Source organism: Chanodichthys erythropterus, chromosome 3, assembly GCF_024489055.1.
Source record: "Chanodichthys erythropterus isolate Z2021 chromosome 3, ASM2448905v1, whole genome shotgun sequence".
NCBI lineage: Eukaryota > Metazoa > Chordata > Actinopteri > Cypriniformes > Xenocyprididae > Chanodichthys > Chanodichthys erythropterus.
The window spans coordinates 64,159,917-64,184,690 of NC_090223.1; the positions used below are offsets into that span (position 1 = coordinate 64,159,917).

The 24,774-nt window shown below is 46.0% G+C and overlaps 1 protein-coding gene across 1 annotated transcript in view; it reads right to left on the reverse strand.

Moving 5' to 3' along the window:
* LOC137005220 (zinc finger protein 721-like) overlaps positions 1 to 24,774 on the reverse strand; it is a 143,115-nt gene that overhangs the window by 72,878 nt on the left and 45,463 nt on the right. The window lies entirely within an intron of this gene.

The window sequence follows — 24,774 nt, forward strand, 5'->3', positions numbered from 1 at the left end:
CTGGTGGTGGATGAGGAGAGACCCCTGATATGATTGTAAAGCACTTTGGGTGTACAGTAGTACATATGAAAGCGCTATATAAATGCCTCATTCATTCATTCATTCATGAAAAAATTACGCCCCGGGCGGCTGCCCGGTTCGCCCGTGCCTAAAACCGCTACTGGCGCCGGTGGCAGTGGGGCTCATTGGGTGCTGAGCACCCCTAAAGCTCTGACCCTAGAATCGCCCCTGGCAGTATGTCCATACCTGTGTAATACATCAGTATTACAAGAATCTTTAATAGTTCTTCTTCAAAAACTCAGCCAGTTAATCTTGCTCGGTCGTAAAAGCCCTGACAGGAGGTGTATTGTCATCTATGAGAGAGAAATAACTTTTTCCCCACTAAGAGTCAAATTAACAGCTTAAAAGTCCTTTCACACTGGACGCGATTTTGACGCGTGAATTATTCGTGCGGTGGTTTTATTTTTCGATCAGCTGTTTGTGTAATGAGTGCTTCCACACCGAACGCGAATGTGCTGCTGCGAAAAAACGACTTTAATTTTTTCACTTCGATGTCGTTTTTTTTCCACTTTCGAGGCGACAGAAAAGGCTTCAACCAATCAAATACAAGGAAACAAAGGTGACGTCACAGCAACAATGGCGGATCATCTGATTGCTTGTGTCGACACATCCCGTTTTGTTTGACAAAACTAACAAAAACTATAAGGACAACGATATGAAAGACAATGTGTGGCGTAGCATTGCCAACCAACTCGGCTATAACGACTGTAAGTATGTTATTTGTATAGTCCTGTGCTGTAGTAGGCTAGCAGGCTAGACTACATTTGGGATATAAAGCTAACACTATTATCGTCAGAGATAGAGACAGATGGTGTTTACTTTGAAAATTTAGTGAGACTGTTTAGGCCTGCTAATACTATACATTCTTTGTGTGATAGTTTTATTTTCTAGTCAAATGATTTTGACTTGTTAACTTTGTTATGTGTCCAATTGACATTACAAAACACATTGTTTTAGTTGAGGACACAAAAAAACTGTGGAAAACCTCAGGGACACCTATGTGAGGAAAAGGAGAGAGGAAAAGGAAACTAAAAGTGGACAGGCTGGAAAACAGAGAAAGAGAAAGTATATGGAGTGCATGAGCTTCCTTGAGGCTTCTACTTCTTTCAGAAGGGAGCTGTAGCCTGTTCAGTTATTCAGATTTATAAGCTTGTTCTTTTTTCAAGTTCTTTCAAATACAGCAATGAAGTTGAAAAATAATGCAGAGTTTGTACAATGAGGTGGCACAGGAAAGTTTACAGAATGCTTTTGAACAGGGTCTGCAGCAATCTTGAGGAGGAGCAGCAGGTGGTAGATGATGCAGGTCAGGGCACATCTGAGAGCGAGGGAGAGCCTTCCTGTCCGGGCAAATCTAGCTGCTAATGTAGGCTGTCACTTACTGCCATAGCAACAGTAAACATTCACTTAAGGGTTAATGAGCTGTAAATAGAGATGCAGAAACAAGCTATGTTTGTAAATACACATTAGATATGTTGTATTTTACCACAAAATACATGATTTTACCAGTTAGTAAACCTATAGAATATAATTAATTTAATTAGCAAAATTTACCATTACATTTATAGGCCACGCACATAGAAAGACCACTGTGACCATATACTGACTTGAAAAGAGCACATATTAACCAGTACTACTGTTACAATCTGCATAAAGTATTTTAATGTCAAAGCTCACATTTTTAATGTACGAAGGCATCCTGTATCATAACTAATGTCTGTTGTTTGTAATAAAACAAATCTGAATTGAACTCACTGAACATATACCCATATAACGTTACCAATTACATAATGATTAACGTTAATTATGTTTATAATTACATTTGTGTATGTTTGTATTTTATTGTTGTGGATTACTTGGCACATTGAATTGATCTTTTTCTCTTTTTTTTTTATAAATGTGCAGGAAGGTACAAAGGAGCTGAATCTGAACAACATGCTCTCACTATCAATGGATTGGCCCACTGTAAACTGGAAGTTCCCATTCAGTCAGTCACGTTCGACGTGCAATGGGGTCTCGCTAGGGAGCCCAATCACCTCCAAGGATACAAAACAAGCCAATGGGAATTGGGAGAATTGAGATTTACATGAGGTCGGAACCCTCCCATCCTCCTCGAGCCACCCGCAGGAAGGCAACGCCCCCCACCCAGTCCGCCAAGCCTCCTTCGAAGAAAAAGAAGGCGGCCAAGAAGCTGCCCTGAGACGGGAGACCCGGAGGTGTTGGAAGATGCTGGGGAGACGGTGACCGCACCGCTCCTTCCCCCGGGAGAGGGCCCAGGGGAGAATCCTGTGTTGCATTTTCTTACCCACCTTATCAATAAAAGAGCAATTTCCAAAACCTCTGGGTCATATAAGAAGGTCTGTGCTGGGGGCGAGCGAGTCTTCACTCCCTCTCTCTCAGCCACTCCTTCCTTCGCCACGGGCAGGGTCTTGGCGCCCCGGGAACGCACCGCCTTCCCACGCCACCCTGCCCACTCGGAGCCTTGTGAGTGGACTCCACTCACAGCCTCGACTTCGGGGCGCATTGCCTCCCGAGTTGGGCCACAGTGCTCCATGCTGCCCCCCCGCGGGTACTTCTGTTGTCCAGATGGTTCCACTCGTATGGAGCTTGGGGGCGTGGCTACGCCTTCCCAACCCATCCCGTTCTGACAATCAGACTTGGCTACGCGATTCAGTTCGCCAGGCGTCCCCCCAGGTTCAGCGGCGTTCTGTTCACCTCGGTGACAGGTCCCAACACCTCTGTCCTGCGGGCGGAGATTGCGGTTCTTTTGGCGAAGGACGCAATAGAGCCTGTCCCTCAAGCCGAGATGAAGTCTGGGTTTTACAGCCCTTACTTCATAGTACCCAAGAAAGGCGGGGGGTTACGACCAATCCTGGATCTGCGTGTCTTGAATCAGGCCCTTCACAAGCTCCCGTTCAAGATGCTCACGGTGAAACGCATTCTCACATGCGTTCGCGCCCAGGTTTGGTTTGCAGCCATCGACCTGAAGGACACGTACTTTCATGTCTCGATCCTTCCTCGACACCGACCGTTCCTACGGTTTGCGTTCGAGGGGCGGGCATATCAGTACAAGGTCCTACCCTTCGGGCTGTCCCTGTCTCCTCGCGTCTTTACCAAAGTCGTAGAGGGGGCCCTTGCCCCGCTCAGGGAAGTGGGCATTCGCATCCTCAACTACCTCGACGACTGGCTCATTCTGGCCCAGTCCCGAGAGCAGTTGTGCGAACACAGGGACCTGGTGCTCAGTCACCTCAGCCAGTTGGGGCTTCGGGTCAACTGGGAAAAGAGCAAGCTCTGCCCCGTGCAGAGCATCTCTTTTCTCGGTGTGGAGCTGGACTCGGTCAACATGACAGCACGTCTCACCAACGATCGTGCACAGTCGGTGCTGAACCGCCTGAATTCGAAACAGCGGTCCCACTGAAACAATTTCAGAGGCTCCTGGGGCATATGGCACCGCGGCTCACTCCGTGTGGACATCACGCCGAGTCGTCGCCGCACATTCAGCCCGTGTGCGGACCTTGCTTTTCTACGGGCCGGTGTGCCCCTAGTACAAGTGTCCAGGCATGTTGTTGTCACAACAGATGCCTCCACCACCGGTTGGGGTGCCATATGCAGTGGCCAGTCGGCGTCAGGTTCCTGGACAGGACCCCATCGCCATTGGCATATCAACTGCCTCGAGTTGCTGGCAGTACTCCTTGCACTGCGCCGGTTTCGACCGCTGTTGCAGGGCAAGCATGTACTGGTCCGGACGGACAACACATCAACTGTAGCGTACATCAACCACCAGGGTGGTCTACGCTCCCGTCGCATGTCGCCCGCCATCTCCTCCTGTGGAGTCAGCGCCGACTCAAGTCGCTGCACGCCTCCTACATCCTGGGAGAGCTCAATCGTGCGGCCGACGCGCTCTCACGACAGCTCATGCTCCCGGGGGAATGGAGACTCCACCCCCAGGCGGTCCAGCTGATATGGAGCCGGTTCGGGGAAGCACAGGTGGACCTGTTCGCTTCTCAGGAATCCGTCCATTGCCAGTTGTTTTATTCGCTGACCGAGGGGACCCTCGGCACAGATGCACTGGCACACAGCTGGGCCCCGGGGCCTACGCAAATATGCGTTTCCCCCAGTGAGCCTCCTTGCACAGACACTGTGCAAGGTCAGGGAGGACGAGGAGCAGGTCTTGCTAGTTGCGCCATACTGGCCCAACCGGACCTGGTTCCCGGAACTCATGCTCCTCGCGACAGCCCATCCCTGGCGCATCCCCCTGAGGAAGGACCTCCTTTCTCAGGGGCAGGGCACCATATGGCACCCGCATCCCGACCTGTGGAACCTCCACGTGTGGTTCCTGGACGCGGCGGACTTGAGTGGCCTACCGTCCGCGGTAGTCGACACCATCACTTCAGCCAGAGCCTCCTCTAAGAGGCGCGCTTATGCCATGAAGTGGAGTCTGTTCATTGAGTGGTGTTCCTCCCGCTGTGAGGACCCCCGGAAATGCCCGGTCGGTGTTGTGCTTTCCTTCCTTCAAGAGGGTTTGGAACGGAGGCTGTCCCCTTCCACCCTGAAGGTCTATGTGGCCGCCATCGCAGCGCATCACGATGTGCTTAATGGTAAGTCACTAGGTAAGCACGACCTGGTCATCAGGTTCCTCAGAGGCGCCAGGAGGTTAAATCCCCCTAGGCCTCGCCTCATTCCCTCCTGGGACCTCTCTGTTGTCCTCTCGGGCGTACAGAGAGCTCCCTTCAAGCCCCTTGAGTCAGCTGAGCTGAAACATCTGTCTCTCAAGACAGTGCTCCTGACCACGCTCGGCTCCTTCAAGAGGGTTGGGGACCTGCAGGCATTTTCAGTCAGCGATTCGTGCCTGGAATTCGGGCCGGACTACTCTCTGGTTATCCTGAGACCCCGGCCTGGATACGTGCCCAAAGTTCCCACCACTCCCTTCAGGGACCAGGTGGTGAACTTGCAAGCACTGCCCCCGGAGGAGGCAGACCCAGCCCTTGCGTTGCTGTGTCCCGTTCGTGCTCTTCGTCTGATTTGGAGGTCAGCAGAAGGGGAAGGCTGTCTCCAAACAGAGGTTGGCCCACTGGATAGTGGATGCCATCGCCTTGGCGTACCAGTCGCAAGGCGAGCCACGCCCCCTCGGGTTGCGAGCTCACTCCACTCGGGGTGTTGCTTTTCCCTGGGCGTTGGCGCCTCTGTTGCAGACATTTGCAGAGCTGCAGGCTGGGCGACACCGAATACATTCGCGAGATATTATAATCTCCGAGTGGAACCGGTGTCCACCCGTGTGCTGTCTACTCGTAGATAGCCGTGGGTGTTCGGTTGCTGTGCCATTTCCCTCGGGAGAGGGAATGCGAGCACTTTTCCCGCTCCTCAGTTCAGTTCCCCGTAACGGTGAACCCTGTGGAGTTCCTCCGGCATCCTGCAGCAGCCAGACGTGGTGGAGGCGTCCGGCGCTAGGTCCAGTACTCGTGTGTATGCCCAATTGGTCTGCCCTTGTACTGGGCTAGATGCCCATATGCTGTGATTCCCCACGGGTAATCCCATATGTGTTTGTCCACGGTACGGTTTCCCTGACGGTAAACCCGTGTCTTTCCCTGGGCGGCTTCGTTTTGCCCCGTCTCTGATTGCTAGTCGTTCCTCCCGGAAGGTAGGACCTACATCAGAGATCTTCCATATGCGTTACTGTTCTCAGACCAGTCCATATGTGTCTTCCACACATTACCTCCCTTCGGGCAGGGTGTGGTCTCCGTAGCTTTCCCCTCCTTGGGGAACGCTTTCCTGGCGTTTTTGTCGTTGCTGGAAAACGTGGGATTGGGTTCCGAAGCACTCTTCCCCATGGGTAGGAACAGCAGCTTCGACCTCTCCACGGTAACGCCCTGTCCTCTCCATCCCACCGGTATGGAAGACATTCCTGGGCTTACTCTGGGCGCTGGAGGGTTGCGATTATGGGCTGCACTTGCATTGGCACGCCTCAGCCTGCCAGCATCTGCCTCCCTAACACTTGTAACGTGGTTCAGTTGCTATGGCGCTTTCCATGGGACCCCATTACGTCAGTATTGACGTAATGTCGAACGTGACTGACTGAATGGGAACGTCTAGGTTACTAGTGTAACCCCCATTCCCAGAAGGAGGGAACGGAGACGTTACGTTCCCCTGCCATAGCTTTGAGTCACCGCTGAGCGGCCAGATATCTATCTCGGCTCCTCAGCAAAAATATGAATGAAGGTGAGTATGCCGGCCCTATTTATACCCGGATGCCGGGGGAGGGGCCCGGCATGTAAATCTCACAGGCCAATTCCCATTGGCTTGTTTTGTATCCTTGGAGGTGATTGGGCTCCCTAGCGAGACCCCATTACGTCAGTATCGACGTAACGTCTCCGTTCCCTCCTTCTGGGAATGGGGGTTACACTAGTAACCTAGACGTTTGTTGAACTCTTACAAGAGGACCACAGAGAACAGTGTGGTGGAGCCCAACTACAAATAATTGGGAGTTGTGGCCTTCACATGATGCAAAACTCGTTCAAGAACGGCTTCGCAGTGTGGCAAGTTGAGAAAGTCCTGAAAGCCCTGCACTACCTGTTTCATTGTGCACCTGCAAGGAGAGAGGACTTAGTGAGAAAGTGTGATACATTTCCTCTGCCATTTTGCGGACATCGATGGCTGGAAAACCTTCCAGCAGTGGAGCGAGCCATTGAAATTTAGCTATATATTGTCACCCATGTGGATCAGGTCAAAGCCTAGAAGCTCCCCAATCCAAGGTCATCGTCATATGACACCATCGCAGAAGCCCGGATGGATCACTTCATCTTGGCACAGTTACACTTCTTCATGAGTGTCTCAAGAAGTTTTCAGCCATTTCTCACCAAGTACCAGACAGATGCCCCGATGATTCCCTTCCTCAGCAGAGATTTGGAGGATCTAATCAGGGTAGGCCTAATGACTACTAAAAGTATATTAATGGTTTAATCATTCAAGCACCATCATTTACAGAGGATATGACCAATAAAACAAAGTACTGAGTTTTCAGCATGATGATGTTTGTAGAAAGTATTGTAAATAATGTAATACTTTTTCCAATTTTGATTATAATTATTATGCTTGTGATATTCTATTTTCAGAGCCTTCTCAGACGCTTCATAAAGCGAGAGGTCCAGGTTGATGTTTCCCCAGTAAAACTGGTCAAGCTTGATGTGACAGACCAAAAGCTTTGGGTCAGTCCAAAGCAAGTGGACATTGGCATGGGAGCCACAGCTGCCCTCAAGGTAATATTTATCTTACATTACTTTATCATTGTGCTATATGCGCTGCAAAGTCACTTGACTAGTGAAGTATTTATGTTGAGAAATTAAGAGATCAGATTAATTGTTTTGACATCAAGCAGTTGACCTATTAACTGGATCTGTCAAATGTTGTAACATTTGTAGAGAAATGTGAACAGTTAGCCTAGTGTTTATCAAAGGGAGTCTTATTTTAGATCTCAAGTTATACTAGCCTATTATTTTGTAGTTCATTTTTTGTTTTATTGTATTGGAAATACAGCCTAGTATGAGTTATAATAAATGTATGTAGGCCTAATATATGTTCTTAGATATAATAATTAAAATATAGTTGAAAATATAAGATGCATTTTCCAGAGTATAGTGAAAATAAATCTCTTGTGACAACAAAGTATAATTTTAACTAGAAAATTTTACAGATGTGCTTGTCTTTATCTAAATGCAGGTGATAAGATTGCCCAACAATTTCAGAAGTTCCTCTTCAGTGAGGCCAGAGGAGAGGAATTCATGGCCTTCAGTGCATTGGATGGAAAATCGTGAGTTGACAGCTTCCTGCATAAGGCCATGAATGGATATGCAGAACTTTGGAGCTTTGTGGAAAAGCTGGTGCTTCTGTCCCATGGACAAGCTACTGTGGAGCGTGGGTTCTCCATAAACAAGGAGGTGGAGATGTGCAATATGAACGAAGACACTATGCGACTATGTGAGGATGTGTGGTGGAGTGGTCAAAGGGCCTCTAACTAAAGAGCTGCTAAATGAGTGTGCATCTGCACACAACCGGTACAGGATATTCTTGGAAGATGAGAGGCAAAAGAGATGAACAAGAGAAAAGGGGTTGAAGATGAGCTTGAAGAGCTACGCAAGAAAAGAAGAACTGTGTGTGAAACTCTAGAAAAGGATGCAGATGGCCTTGCAGAGAAGGCTGAGAATACAGCAGGGACCAAGATGGCAGAACTTATCACTAAATCTAATTCCATGAGAAAAAGATGCAAGGAAAAGAGAAGGGAGTTGGTGGACCTAGACCATGAAATTGAGAAGAGAGCAGCAGAGCTATGCCACATGTCTTGAGGAGAATTTGGGATGTTACAAAACAAAGGGTTTCTCATTAAAAGTCATGTTATAACATTTGTGTTTTCTAACAGTTATGTAGATTATTTGTCAACTTTTTGGCTTGTGGAAGGCTGTTTTGAGGACTTTCATTATTGAGCTTATTTTCAGTATTTTATTCTATATGGTTCCTTCATACAAGGAATTGTGTTGTTTAGTGTAATCCAACTTATCTATGTTACGTTGTCTCTGTTCTACATCACAAAGGAACAAAAAAAAAAGAAAATAAAAAGGTCTCAAAGAAAAGTATTTTTACTTTTTTTTACTTACTGAGTTTACACATTGCATATAATTGATACCAAATGGAAAGTTTTGATTTCCATTGTAGGAGGCAATAAATTGAGTAGCCTGTTCCGAAGAAATTATGAAATTTTTGGGTCTTAAATTATATTTGTTGAGGTCTTAAAAAGGTCTTAAAAAGCATTAAATTTTACTTTTAAAATGGTGCAAGAAACCCTGTTTGAGGACGGAATGAAACAGAATATCAAGAAAGACAGACAGAGTATAAGAACGCTAATGAAGAAAGAATAGTTCATTTTCAATGTTCGGTTTTCGTTGTTCAGTTACAGTGAAGTTGGATGGAATGTCACTTTAAACTTTCTATATGTCATAAACAGAGGATGAGGTAAAAGGGATGAAAAGAGGGAGGAGCGAAAGTAAAAGGGATGATAAGGGGGAGGAGCGAATGTAAAGGGGATGAAAAGAGGGAGGAGCGAATGTAAAGAGGATGATAAGGGGGAAGAGCGAATGTAAAGGTTGTGAAAAGAGGGAGTGAATGTAAAGGGAAGGAGGAGTGTGAAGGTAAAGGAAGAAGTAGAGAGATTTTAAAGACGGATGAATGGAGGAAGTACGGAAGCCTCCAAGTTAGTGCCAGTTTTGCATTTTCATTGTCCTTTGTAAAAAAAATTTTTTCTAATCTTTTTGAATTTCTGTTATTCACCACAATGTGTTGATATTGTTAATATTAAAGAGTCATTTAATCAGTTTGTCTCACTAGAGTTCTGAAAGAGTCATTTTATCGGATTTTGTGTATCACTAGAGTCCTGAAAGAGTCATTTTATCGGAGTGTGTGTATCACTAGGGTCCCCAAAGAGTCATTTTATTGGATTTTGTGTATCACTAGGGTCCCCAAAGAGTCATTTTATCGGAGTGTGTGTATCACTAGGGTCCCCAAAGAGTCATTTTATTGGATTTTGTGTATCACTAGAGTTCCCAAAGAGTCATTTTATTGGATTTTGTGTATCACTAGGGTCCCCAAAAGGTCATTTTATCGGAGTGTGTATATAACTAGAGTCCTCAAAGAGTAATTTTATCGGATTTTGTGTATCACTAGAGTCCCCAAAGAGTCATTTTATCAGATTTTGTGTATCACTAGAGTCCTCAAAGAGTCATTTTATCAGATTTTGTGTATGTCACTATTTTTATTCATATAGTTTTTTGACTATTATTACATTTGCAGTAAACATGCCTAATGTCTTAAAGCAGCCAGTGAGCAGCCAGAGATGACTCTGGTGAGGAAAACATCTTAAGATGTTTTTGGGGTAATGATTATTTGCAGTCAATGCTAAATTAGCTAGAGGGATGCAGGCAGTGGTCAGGGAAGTGTTCTCTGCCGTGAAGTCAAGACAACTTTATTTCTAAGGTGTGTTATACTATACAGTTCATTTCATACACCTTCACACACATAAAATAACTGTTGCAAATTTTAACAATTGACATGATTTGTATTCCAGTTGTAAAACAGTTCTGCAGAAGACAATTGTGGCGAGGGGGGCGTGGTTCAGCGAGGTCTGCAGCGGGAGAGAGCATCGGGAGATCTTTGGTGAGTGAGCGAGTTAAATGTAAATCACGAACACCTGTTTCTCGTTTCAGTAATTGGCGCGGAGACAGGTTTAAACGCCGCGAGAAGCAGGAGTCGGTGAGAGAGAGCGGGACTGCTGACTGAGCCACTGGTGCACGACAACTTGGAGTGAAGCCCTTTGTGGATTGTATATGCCGTGACTGGAGTGAAGCCCTTTGGGGATTGTTTTGTTTTGTGCCTTGCACAGTTTTTGTTTGACATTTCTGAATTTTGAAATAAAGCTCAGTCAGCAGTCAACCGCCGACCCTGTCCCCTTCCTTCCTACACTAACGAACATTGTTTGTACTACAACAATAATGTCATTATTCAGCTTAATTCAGTTCATCTTTTGTTCTCTGATAGTCAATACAGTCGAATCAATAATATTTCTGAATGTTAATTGTCATTTCCCAACTGAGCAATCCAAAGGCACTTGATCTCAAGCTGCAAATCAAATGAAAATGTATGCTACCCATTTTCAGTGATCTTGAAGAAGTTAAAAAGCCCAGTTAAGTCTCTCACACAAGTTTCTCTGCTCTAGCTTGATTTCAGTACCCAGTATTGAAACTTTGAATTGTAATATTCCACTTCTGTGTCTTCTTAGGATAAATAACTTATAAAATTACAAGTTTAAAACAAAGTCCTGAAAGTGTACCTTAACCAGAGTCTGTGTATCACCACAGTCCTCAGAGTTTGTGTATGTCCCCAAATTGGACACATAAAATACTGTCCCCAATGTGAAGGTAAAATGTCAGGGGCCGGTTGCATAAAGCACCTTAAGTTTTTCCCTTAAGTATGACACTTAAGGGGTGGTTTCTCCTTACCTAAGGGAATATGTTGCATATAATCCCTTAAACGGTTCCCTTAGGTAAGGGAAAATGCTAAGTGTTTAACGACAGCGACCTAGGTTTTGCCGTTATAAAATTCTATTGTTGCCATGGACACGCTACTGTATACTTTAACCCATTAGCAGCCATTACAGAAAACAATGAATACAACTGAAAAAGAAATGGATAAGGAAAACAAAAAGAGAAAGCCAAATTGGACAGAGGAGGAGAAGTGTATACTCCTCGACAAATATGGGAAAAGGAAAGCGATTTTAAAAAGCAAGCTTAATCCCAATGTAACTGCTACCAAAAAATATAAACAGTGGGAGGAAATAACAGATACAATTAACGCACGTAATCTAGGTGTAAAAAGGACTGTTCAGGAAATAATTAAGAAATACGAAAACATCTCTGTGATGGCAAAAAAAGAATTAAGCGTTCACAAGAGGGAGTCCAATAAAACTGGTAAGAGTTTTACCGCACCGTAGTGCGTTTTTTTTTTTTTTTTTTTTTTTTGCCGTATAACAACTGTTACAAAACTGATAAACAGGTGGAGGACCACCGCTCCCTGAATTGTCAGACTCTACTAAAATGGTCCAAGACATCATTGGGGCGGACTCACCTGTCCTGGCTGGCATCACAGGAGGTTTAGAGAGTGAAGCTGAACCAGAGGAACAGCATAACACGGAGTGAGAGAGCATTATTGTCTCATATCAGCATACAATCTTATCAAACTTATCATTAAAACAAATTGCAGCTGGAGATCGAAAAAATAAAAAAGGAGAAGGAAAATCAAGATCTGTACAACTTTATTCTCAACAATAAGCTTCTACAGCTACAGAGCGAAGTAACAATCACGTCAGTTGACGAATAAATACATTTTATGTTGTATATCTTTTGTATTTTATTTATGAAATTATAAATTACAAATAATAATAACAATAGGCCTAGCTATTACATTCACATAAAATATTGCTAGCAATTGTCACAGACACGCCAGGCTCCACCTCACCACAGTACCCACGCACTCAATCACCAGCTTATTAATCACCGCCACCTGCACCTCATTCACTCTGCAATCACCAGCACTACAAAGCCACCACTCTCACACACACTCACTGTCCGGTCTCGTTTGCACTACGCCATGTATATGCTTACCTTAAGGACTCCCCTTCAACATACTTACCTGCTCCAGCGATCTCCTTCATCTCCTTCGTCTCCTGGTCCCTTCGTGTGCTTACCTATCTGTGTGTGTGAGTGTCTCCAACGTCTCCCTCCATCTCAGCTCAACTCCTGGATCCACAAACCACACAAGGACAGTATTACTTTATATTCATCTCTCAAGAACCTGATAACAGCCATTACCACTCTGTGTTCCACATATTGTTCCAATAAACTCACCTGGATTGCTTTTATCTCTGCCTCCGTGTCTATATCATAACAGAAGACCGGACCATAACAACTAACGGCATGAGTACAAACGATCCATTCCAGGAACTCGTGGACGTGCTGCGTCGAGCACTCACACCACAGCCCTCAACATCGTCATCCCACAACACGGCTGTCTCCGCACCCACCAGCACCACTCCTTCACCTGCATTCACCGCCAGTCCCATGGCCAAACCGGCGCCCTACTCTGGATCGGCGGAGGAATGCAGCGGATTTCTTCTCCAATGTGAGCTGGTCCTGGAGATGCAGCCGCACCTCTACACCACAGACACGGCTAAAATAGCGTTCATTATTTCACAACTGCAAGGGAAGGCTCTGCAATGGGCAGATTCGTTGTGGACCCAGAAAGGCCCAGTCGTCCAATCCTATTCGGCGTTCGTCTCCCACTTCCGGGAAGTATTCGGGAAACCTCTGACTGATTCCTCGACTGGTGAGAAACTTTATAATCTAAAGCAAAGAAACCTATCCGTTAACGAATATGCCTTGCAGTTTCGAACGCTAGCCGCCACCAGCGGATGGAACGAGCAAGCCCTCATCACCACGTTCCGTCAGGGGCTGGAACCCTCCGTGCGGCTGCATCTCGCTGCATACGAGGACTCCATGGGATTAGAACGCTTCATCCAACTCGCCATCCGCGTGGGGTCCCGTATGCAGTCGTGCATTCAAGAACACCAGGGCCAGTCATCCACCACTAACCTCCTCCGTCGGTCCGAACCCGTCAGCTCCCCAGAACCAGCCAACGAACCCATGCAAATTGATCACTCTCGTCTCACCCCTAACGAAAGACAAAGAAGGCTGGCCCTGAATCTCTGTCTCTATTGCGGAACAATGGGGCATAATCTCTCCACATGCCCAATCCGTCCTCCTCGACCCGTGGTGAGTGCAATATTTCCCTCCATTCAGAAAATGAAACCACTCACTACAACTGTAACTCTTACTGCTGCTAACATCTCTGTTCCAGTGGTGGCGCTCCTTGATTCAGGGTCAGCCGGAAACTTCATCTCAGGCACCCTCTGTAGACAACTCAACCTTAAGATCTCTCCTTCGCCGACGAGCTATCAAATCCACTCCATCACGGGCAAACCCCTAAGCCGCAGACACATCCGTCACTGCGTGGGCCCACTACAACTCAGCATCGGTATCCTGCACACTGAACACATCCATTTGCTGGTTCTGGAGGAATCCACCGCTGACGTGGTTCTAGGGCGCCCGTGGCTGGAACAACACAACCCCAACATCTCCTGGCGCACGGGCGAAGTCCTGAAGTGGGGCGATCACTGCTTCCCAGACTGCTTCCCAGCGCTTCCTGTTCCAAAACCTCCACTCTCCAAGTCTCTTCTCGTGAATGCCACGTCCATCGAGAGCCCTGTTGAGAAGCGCTCCGTGGATGTTCCCCCTGACTACGCCCCCTTCAGCGACGTCTTCTGCCCGCAACGCGCCTCCAAGCTTCCTCCACACCGGCCATGGGACTGCGCCATCGATCTGCTGCCGGGTGAACCAGTGCCCAGGGGACGCATATACCCCCTGTCCATACCGGAGGAGAAGGCCATGGAGGAATACATCAAGGAGGCACTCGAACAAGGTTACATCCGCCCGTCTACTTCCCCTGCTGCTTCAAGCTTCTTCTTCGTGGCAAAGAAGGACGGAGGCTTGAGGCCATGCATCGATTACCGTGCACTCAACAAGATCACCATCAAGTTCCGATACCCACTTCCCCTCGTCCCAGCGGCCCTGGAACATCTCCGCGGTGCCACTGTGTTCACCAAGTTGGACCTCCGCAGCGCGTATAACCTCATCCGGATACGTGAGGGGGACGAGTGGAAGACCGCCTTCGTCACGCCCACTGGACACTACGAGTACCTCGTGATGCCGTATGGCCTGGTCAACGCCCCCTCCGTATTCCAGGATTTCATCCACGAGGTGCTCCGGGAGTTTCTCCATAAGTCCGTTCTGGTTTATATAGATGACATCCTCATCTACTCCCGGAGCTTGGCCGAACATCGCCACCACGTTGCGGAGGTCCTCCAGCGCTTACGGCAGTTCCATCTCTTCCTCAAGGCTGAAAAATGCTCATTCCACCAACCCTCCGTCCAGTTCCTGGGGTACGTGATTGATCACAGTGGCATCCGGATGGACGAGGGGAAGGTCTCCGCCATACAGTCCTGGCCCACTCCTACCACCATCAAAGAACTCCAAAGATTCCTAGGTTTCTCCAATTTCTATCGCCGGTTCATCAAAAACTACAGCACAATCGTCAGTCCACTCACCAACCTCCTCCGTCACCAGCCCAAGTCTCTGTCCTGGTCTCCATTAGCCACCGACGCCTTTGAGACCCTGAAGAAGGCCTTCACCACCGCTCCCCTCCTCGTCCACCCTAACCCGGACCTCCCGTTCATAGTAGAGGTGGACGCATCTACCACCGGAGTGGGAGCGGTCCTTTCACAGCAGCAGGGGACACCAAGTAGACTCCATCCATGCGCCTTCTTCTCCCGCAAGCTCAACCCGGCGGAGGTCAACTACGACATCGGTGACCGCAAACTCCTGGCCGTCAAGCTTGCCCTTGAGGAGTGGAGGCATTGGTTGGAGGGAGCTACTCACCCATTTCAAGTCCTCACTGATCACAAGAATCTCGAATATCTGAAGGCCGCAAAGAGACTCAATCCTCGCCAAGCTCGCTGGGCTATGTTCTTCTCTAGATTCAACTTCTCCATCTCCTACCGTCCTGGTTCAAAGAATACGAAGGCTGACGCCTTATCTCGCCTCTATGCTCCTGAGGAAAAGCCCGAAAAACCTGATACTATTCTGCCGGAGTCCATCTTCATGAGCCCCATCCAGTGGTCCGAAGAAACCATTCCCTCCGCCAATGCCTCCACACGCACTCCGCCGGGTTGCCCACCGGGCTTGCAGTACATCACACGGACACGTCGCACTCCACTCCTGCACAACGTTCACTCTTCACTTGGCACTGGTCACCCGGGGGTCAAGGAGACCCTCTCGTTGCTCAAACAACGCTTCTGGTGGCCCAACATGGCCAACGACGTCAGGAGGTACGTGCAGGGCTGCAGGGAGTGTGCCATCTCCAAGAGCCCACGCCATCTTCCCACCGGCAAGCTCTTTCCTCTGCCCGTTCCTGAGAGACCCTGGTCACACCTGGGAGTGGACTTCGTCACCGATCTCCCCGAGTCTGACGGTCACACATGCATCCTGGTGGTGGTGGACCGCTTCTCAAAGTCCTGCCGTCTGATACCCCTGGAGGGTCTACCTACCGCCATGGCCACCGCAGAACTAATGTTTAATCATGTTTTTCGCTATTATGGATTACCTGAAGACATCGTCTCCGACAGAGGACCCCAGTTTGTCTCACACGTCTGGAAAGCCTTCTTCTCCCTCCTGGGTGTGACCGTCAGCCTATCGTCTGGATACCATCCTCAGTCGAACGGGCAGACGGAACGGAAGATCCAGGAGATCGGCCGCTTCCTGCGTACCTTCTGTCACGGCCACCAGAACTCCTGGAACCAGTACCTGGGTTGGGCCGAGTACGCACAAAACTCTCTCCGCCAAGCCTCAACGGGACTAACACCCTTCCAGTGCGTACTCGGCTACCAACCCCCGATGTTTCCCTGGGACGGGGAACCCTCCAACGTTCCGGCAGTCGACTACTGGTTCCGGGAGAGCGAGAGGGTGTGGGACTCAGCTCACCACCAGCTGCAGAGGGCCCTGCGCAGACGCAAGATGGCAGCCGACCTTCGACGCTCCGAGGCTCCTGTCTACCAGCCGGGGCAGAAGGTCTGGCTGTCCACCCGGGACATCAGGATGCGTCTGCCCTGCAAAAAGCTGAGTCCCCGCTTCATTGGCCCGTTCACCATCCTTCGGCAGATCAACCCCGTCACCTATCGTCTCCAACTCCCGGCACAGTATAGTAGAATCCATCCTACATTTCACGTGTCTCTACTTAAACCTCACCACCCTTCTGTTTTTCCCTCCACAGAGCCTGACGTGGCAGCCGCCGAGCCCCCCTTCCACTTCTCCTAGAGGACGGCACAGCCTACGTGGTCCACGAGATCTTGGATTCCCGGCGCCGTGGTGGTAAACTCGAATACCTCGTGGACTGGGAGGACTATGGTCCCGAGGAACGCTCATGGATTCCCAGGAACGATATCCTTGATCCTCTTCTGTTACAGAACTTCCATACCAACCATCCAGACAGACCTGCCCCACGACCCAGGGGAAGACCACCACGACGTCGGGGTCCGCGGCCCTCAGGAGCGGGCCGTGGGAGGGGGGGTACTGTCACAGACACGCCAGGCTCCACCTCACCACAGTACCCACGCACTCAATCACCAGCTTATTAATCACCGCCACCTGCACCTCATTCACTCTGCAATCACCAGCACTACAAAGCCACCACTCTCACACACACTCACTGTCCGGTCTCGTTTGCACTACGCCATGTATATGCTTACCTTAAGGACTCCCCTTCAACATACTTACCTGCTCCAGCGATCTCCTTCATCTCCTTCGTCTCCTGGTCCCTTCGTGTGCTTACCTATCTGTGTGTGTGAGTGTCTCCAACGTCTCCCTCCATCTCAGCTCAACTCCTGGATCCACAAACCACACAAGGACAGTATTACTTTATATTCATCTCTCAAGAACCTGATAACAGCCATTACCACTCTGTGTTCCACATATTGTTCCAATAAACTCACCTGGATTGCTTTTATCTCTGCCTCCGTGTCTATATCATAACAGCAATAGGCTACTAATAAATAATATTGTTATATTGATTTAATATCAACTAGGCCTACTTTAGACTACACTACTATACTAATAGCCTAAAATAATATATATTATTACTAATATTTGTACTAAGGCCCACTTTTTTTGCTACAACTAATTAAAGAACGCATTCACAATGGCATCTCTGACAGCAAATCCAGCCTGCTGGAAATTGTAGGATTATTCCCGAACAAAGCTCACCAAATTACCACAAACTCCACATTCCAAAGATCAAAGAGTCAACTCATTCCCTTACTGAACCATTTGTGAACCATAAAGTTGGACCTGGAAACTAAAATGGCTGATCGAAGATGGCCCCTCAATGTCTGCTTAATTACAAATGCATTTGATTGTAGTAACAGAGCAAAAGATCAAAGAGACTCTCTTTCGCTGTGTTGACTTTAAGAAAACAGATGGATCAGCAAACACCAAGGTGTAAATTCACGGTTATCAGAAAACTCGGCCTTGCGACACATCTTGAGGTGAAGATCACAGCAGGGCACCATGGGAATCACCCACAAGAAACTTTCCCTCTGCCCAGCTTTGCATTTCAAAAGACATTCCAAAGTTTCAGAGACAATTTAGAAAATACTGCCAGAGATATGAACTTATCACCAAAAGCAGTCTCTAACATATCATATGTATTAAGCATGTTTTATTTTGTTCATGGAACGTATGTAATTCTTTCTGTGTGTTTTAAATATTGATTACTGGTAAATTTGAAGAAAATCTACCTCTATTACAGAAAGTGTCTACTGTTTGGTATGGTTGTGATGGATGAATGCTTTCCAGTATTTTGATGCAAAATTGATTTATGTAAGATGTATAACTTTTGAACCAGCAAAATTAACTTCTCAAAGTTCTGACCAAAATCCCTAGGTTTGAGAACAAAGGACTGTAAGGACAGTATGCTAATTGCATACAAGGACAGGAGAACTGGGCGTTGGACCCCACCCAAAACAGGACCTGATTGGCTAAAACAATCGGAAAGGCGGAACCAACAAACCGTTCAAAACTCAATACCGCCCATTGTGAAAGAGCTTGGCTTTTGCTTTTCCTTTTTTTTGGCTTTTGCTTTTGCACTTCGTCTTGGCATTCGCTGAGGCGGCGGACCGAACATCGTCCTGCCAGCAAGCCAAACCATTTCAAGACTCTCTCAAACCCCTGCAAGAAACTTCGTTGAACTTCGCAGCCGAGGACTCACCAAAAGTCTTTTGTTCCAACAACTCCTTGAGACGCAGAGAGACACTCACGCAGCAACGCGTAAACCCTGCTATCCAACGAAGACTCCATTTTCTGCAAAGCCAACTTCTTCCCCACGGACGTCGTCCTTCAGAACTCTTGACCAAGCCACGCGCTTCCTTCAACTCCGTCACAAAGGGAACACGCGCTTAAAGGAGCAGCCAACGCAAGTAACACAGGTCTCCTAATTTTGCTGAGTTGGTGCAATTTTATTAAGCAAATGAAACTATGGTTGAATTGCTAGTGTATTAATTCTCTCAGGTTACGGTCAGAGAAACTTGTTAAAAGCTAAACAACTGGGGAATCCATTCACCTCCAAACAATAACCTCACCATTTCCCTGTAACTGAATGAATGTGTGTGTGTGTGTGTGTGTGTGTGTGTGTGTTTGTGTGTGTGTGTGTATGTGTGAGAGTATATGTTTTTCGTTAGATTAATTTGTGCGTAGTAGATTTAGTTCAATAAAGTCTTCTTTGATTTTCCACACATACAGTGTCTTGTGCTGTGCTTACCAAATTGCTGCCTTAAACAAAGATCATGCTACTTGCTCATAATCATAATCATAATTATTAATCATAACAAAATAGTATTACTGTTGGCCACAGAATAATAATTTTGTCCAGAACTGGTAAAAATACTGTAACCTCAATTTTTCGGTGGACGAATAATTGATAAAGTGTTAAATATTGATTCTGAATCATTCACGGTTAATCCGGTTCTTATTCGGTGTAATTTAATTACATTTTTTCGATATTTGGGTTTGATTCCTACAAAATCTTGTTGCAGATGATTTGCTTCATGAACCTCTTCTGCTTCTTGTCCCTCTTCTTCGAGTTCATCCTCCTCTTCGAAGGCAGAATACATCTTTGACATGTTGAAAAGAACCACACAGGCCACAATAATTTTGCAAGCTCTTGACGGCTCAATGCGCAGCTCGCTATGGAGACAGTGAAATCTGCGCTTAAGCTGTCCGATCGTCCTTTCAACTATAGACCTCGTGTGTGTCAAAGCGTTGTTGTATCTTTCCTACAGGTGTAAAACAATGCATCATTAGTATCAGCAAGTCACACTGTAATAAAAAAAATAAAATACAATGCAACACATTGTTCAAATATTACTTTAATGTTAATTAAGCAATAATAAACTTTTTTTTATGTTATACAGGATTCAAATCATTTTTTCCAAGTCAGTTTAATGTCATTTAAGTTGAATGACTTAGACTATACATCGATCTAAGTTGACTGTTAAGATTATTACATGCCTGTGCAGCGTTACAGGGATTCATAAAGGGCGTCATGAGCCATGGTCGGCAGGGGTAACCACTGTCCCCGAGCAGGAGGCCACTGTGGATTCCAGCCTCAAAGTCTGTCCCGATCTTGCTCTCTGCCAAAATCCTGGAGTCATGTGTACTCCCTGGCCACGATGCAACAACATTTCTAATTATGGACATATGGTCACACACTAACTGGACATTAATTGAATGATAGTTTTTTCTGTTCACGTGTGCGGGGCGCCTGAATTCTGACATGTGTGCCGTCTATTACACCACTTATTCGAGGAAACCCCACTTTCCAAAAAAAAGAGGTTTGAATGGCACCCTGTTCTTGACGAGATGGAAACGTCATGGTTTGACTTAAATGACGGCAAAGGCCCCCCTGCCCCCCGGTGTACAACCCTACTGAAAGATGATTTATGAATGTGGAAAACATCTCCCACTACATACTGGAAACTCCCAGTTGCAAAAAAGTGAAGCGCTATAAGCAGCTGTAACACGGATGGTAGCGAGTGGGTGCGCTGACTGACACGGTCAAGGTCATATGGTCATATTTTTGCAACAGTTTTTCGTCGTTAAGATGGTCCAGCGGGTTCTCCCTATCACGAAATATTCGCCTCGGCACATCAGTGTCTTCAGCAAGATCCATAAACTCAGCCATGTCATCTAATTTATGTTTGTGGAAACTCTTAAGGTAAAGTTTGCCCAACCTTAGAGTAAACTTTAAAAAATGACAGTTAAGGCGCTTTACGCAACACTTAATGGTTTTTAAGGGATTACTTAAGTGAAAAATAGACACATTAGGGAAATTAAAGAAACCCTCAAGTGACAGTTAAGTATTATTTTTTGCAACATCCTTAAGTTTAAGGGAAACTTAAGGTCGAACTCAAGGGAAAATTACACTTAAGGTGCTTTATGCAAGCGGGCACTGGCCATCCCGTCACATAAGCCCTAAACAAACTCCTCCACATACCTCTCCAGTGAACTTCCTTCCTGTCGGAGCCCAACGAGGCGATCCGCAGCAGAGGTTGGCGTGGGAGGTGCGGGAAGAGCAGACATATCAGACATGACAAATAGCCCCATCCTGAGTCTTGGATCTGTAATGCCCCTCGTGGTTGTTCAGCGGTATTTGGTCCGGTCTTCTGTTACGGTACACAGGAGGTCGGCGACACAGGTAAAGTTTACAATGTTTATTGACACAACCAGAGCAGTAGCAGGTGAGTTATTCAGATGAAGTTTCCAGACAGAGTATACAATATATTCCTATTTAGCACCTAAACTCTGGAACAATCTTCCTAGCATTGTTCGGGAAGCAGACACACTCTGTCAGTTTAAATCTAGACTAAAAACACATCTCTTTGCTCTTGCATGCACATAACACATTATCAATACATTAACATTTTTCAAATCCGTTAAAGGATTGTTACGCTGCAATAATTAGGTCGGCCGGAACCGAGAACATTTCCTATAACACTAGATATACCTGTACATCAGAACAAGAATGGCATCTCCGCTAATATCTGTCTCTCTGCTTATCCTGAGGTTTGCCGGGTGCTGGATCCAGGCCGTATCCAGGTCAGATGGAGAACCTGCGTCTGGACCTGACTACAACGTAGCCCAGGATCCCCGTATCCGCTTACATATATTTATATATAATCGATTTTTAAACTCTATAATAAAAATGTACAATTCAGATTTTGATCTCCATATACATTTACATATATATATCTTCCAAGGGGTTTTTTCCCTCCTAGGACTTTTTTCCCAGTGCTAGCACGCTGGGTTTTTCTCCTAGGGGGTTTTTTCCACCCCTGGAAGTCAGCCGACATTGGCTTAATGTAGCACCATCTTGTATATGTTACATATTACCACGCTTGTTTGTACAGTTTTAACCACTTCCCTTTTTTTTTCTGTGCTTCTAATATGTAAAGCTGCTTTGAAACAATTACCAATTGTAAAAGCGCTATATAAATAAATTTGACTTGACTTGACTTGACTATATCAAGACAGTAATACTTGACTTGATCTTCACACCAGGTTCGATGAAGGCATAGAAACGTGGAGCCAGACAAGAGGATATATCAAGACAGGAATACTGAACTTGATCTTCACACCAGATTCAATAATGACAAGGGCTGCGTTCCACTCCAGTTTTAGACACGCACTCGCAAACTTTCCTAAACACTTCCCCTCGGGGGAATCCCTGCCGCCATTTTGAAGTGCGTTCCACTTTGTGAAGTGGACAAGGGAAGTTTATATGGACAGACCCTCGCTCCCTCGGTTAAAATCGAGGGAGCGAGTCTACTTCACATGTACACTTCAGGCAGCCCATAACCCACAATGCAACACGATTATGACGTCACTGCATATTGCGTTTAATTTACCCTACCACAAACAATTCTATGACATATGAATTATTTTTTTAAACATTTAAAACACATATATACATATAGAATGCTGTGTTAAACAATATTGTAAGGGGAAAAAATAAATAATAAATCAGCTCCATTGTGGATTCCAAGTGATCAAGGGCTTAGGACGTTCCAGTTCAGTCCATACAAAGGTTCTGCCAGAAGTGGGCACTTGTGCAACGTAAGCAATGACATACATCCAAGTCAACGAGACCGAGGGAAGTTAGCGAGGGAAGGGCATTTATAAAATGAACTGGAACACAGCCCAGGAGACTTGGAACAGACTCAGACACAGACTTGGAGCGTGACGTGATTGGCTGGGTGCAGAACCTGGTGTGTCTGTGACAACAACGTAGTCAATATTCTTTATTAAACATCTATGGAACTGTAGATCATATAATACTAACAATTAATATCAAGATTTGTTTATTGCTGGTAGATTATTTGAGAGGCATAACCAGTATGAAATCATAATGTTGCTAATGTAAGGATGGAAAGTTGCAGAATGAGAGTAAATCTGGTTAAATCTGGTGAACTGAAGGAGAGAAGAGATCGACTCGTCAAACACTGGGTCACTTCTAACAGCACTAACATGAGTCTACTGTAGCCCAGATTTACTGTTAAAATCACACATTTAAATACTGATGATACCAAATATGTTTTTAGACTAATTTAAAACCAAAACATCATTTTTATGATTTGAATAACTAAAGCTAAAATGTGTTTTCCATGTATTCAGTCATTTTCATGATAAACAGTAGAATTATAATATACTGTCGGCTAATCAAATGATTGAGCAGGAGACATTTATTGATTGATCAGAGTATCTTTGAAGAACATTACTAAAGGGGTTGAAGTTTAATCCAAGACTTATGAAGCGATATGATTTCTCTGTATGGGGAGCAAAGTGAAATTTGATCGATTCCTTCTGATCAGTTCATGTCTACAGAAGACAAATCAAATATGGTGACGTGTCAATAATATCAAACCCTCAGTAGTGTTTGTGTCAGGAAACAGCAGAGGCATTTCTCTAAATATCTTCTGTGTTGGAGGATTTCTGCATGTGTGAGTGATGGATGAAGGGATCATTTTCTCCTGACATGATAATCACACTCTTCATGTCTCTTGATTTCCACAGACAAAGACTTTCCCAAGACCAGGAACGACTTCCTAAAATGTAAGTCACTGAGAAAACAAGCAGAGAAACTCACTGAGTGAGAAAACACGACAGAAGAGTTTAGGTCAACTGGTCAACTGTACTGAGACACTGCTGGTATAATGAACATGAAGAGTTCAGATACATTAAAAGATCAGATTGATGATTCCTGATTGTGATGTGTTTTATCTCTATCAGATTCCCAACAGCTCACTCCGGATCTGAACACAGCGAATGAAGACCTCCATCTGTCTGAGGGGAACACACTGATTACTCTCACTGACCTACAGTCGTATCCTGATCATCCAGACAGATTTGATTATTATCAGCAGGGGTTGTGTAGAGAGAGTGTGTGTGATCAACGCTCTTACTGGGAGATTGAGTGGAGTGGAGATGTGTATATATCAGTGTCATATAAGAGCATCAGGAGGAAGGGAGAGGGTCATGAGTGTGAGTTTGGATCTAATGATCAGTCCTGGAGTTTGATCTGCTCTCCCTCCAGATACTCATTCAGACACAATAACATACAGACTGATCTCCCTGTAAAGCCCATCATCAGCAGGATAATCGGAGTGAATAATGATGCTGATGAGTATCACTATAGAGTAGGAGTGTATGTGGATCACAGTGCAGGAACTCTGTCCTTCTACAGCGTCTACAGAGACACAATGAACCTCATCCACACAGTCCAGACCACATTCACTGAGCCTCTCTATCTTGTAATGACTGAGGCAAATCAGACACAATTATTGGTTAGTTAACCAATAGTTTTAAGCTCACTCTGGAGTCTGTCCCCATCCCCCGGGAAGTTTTCAGTTACAAGTTTATTGCGCTGAGGAATGTGGTTGCCGCATGGAGAACAGTGTAGAGACACAGAAAATCTGCATCTTCCCTGCATTTTCCACACAGAACACAGACTCTATGGCATTAATGTATAGACAGACTGTGCTATAAATGATTTCTTCTCAGGAAATGGTATCCATTATTACTGATGTTGTATTGTACTCATTGTATTTACATGTTTGATGATTGTTAAATGTTATGACCTGCACGGTAACTTCAATCATGCCATGTTTAGTGTCTATACATTCGTAGCGGGAAGATTTAAATGTTTGTGTATGCGGTACATCCATACCTGTGCAACACATCAGTATTAAAAGAATATTTAATAGTTCTGATTCAAGAACTCAGCTTGTTAATCTTTCTGGGTTGTAAAAGCCCTGACAGGAGGGGTGTTGCCAACCAGAATTATAACATCTTCATTGGTCCGGTCAACAACTGAGAGGTGTGACTTTGACCAGAGGTTAAAAACCAGCGAACAGTGCCACTCCCTCTCTTCTTTCTTCCTTGCTTCTGGACCGAACAAATC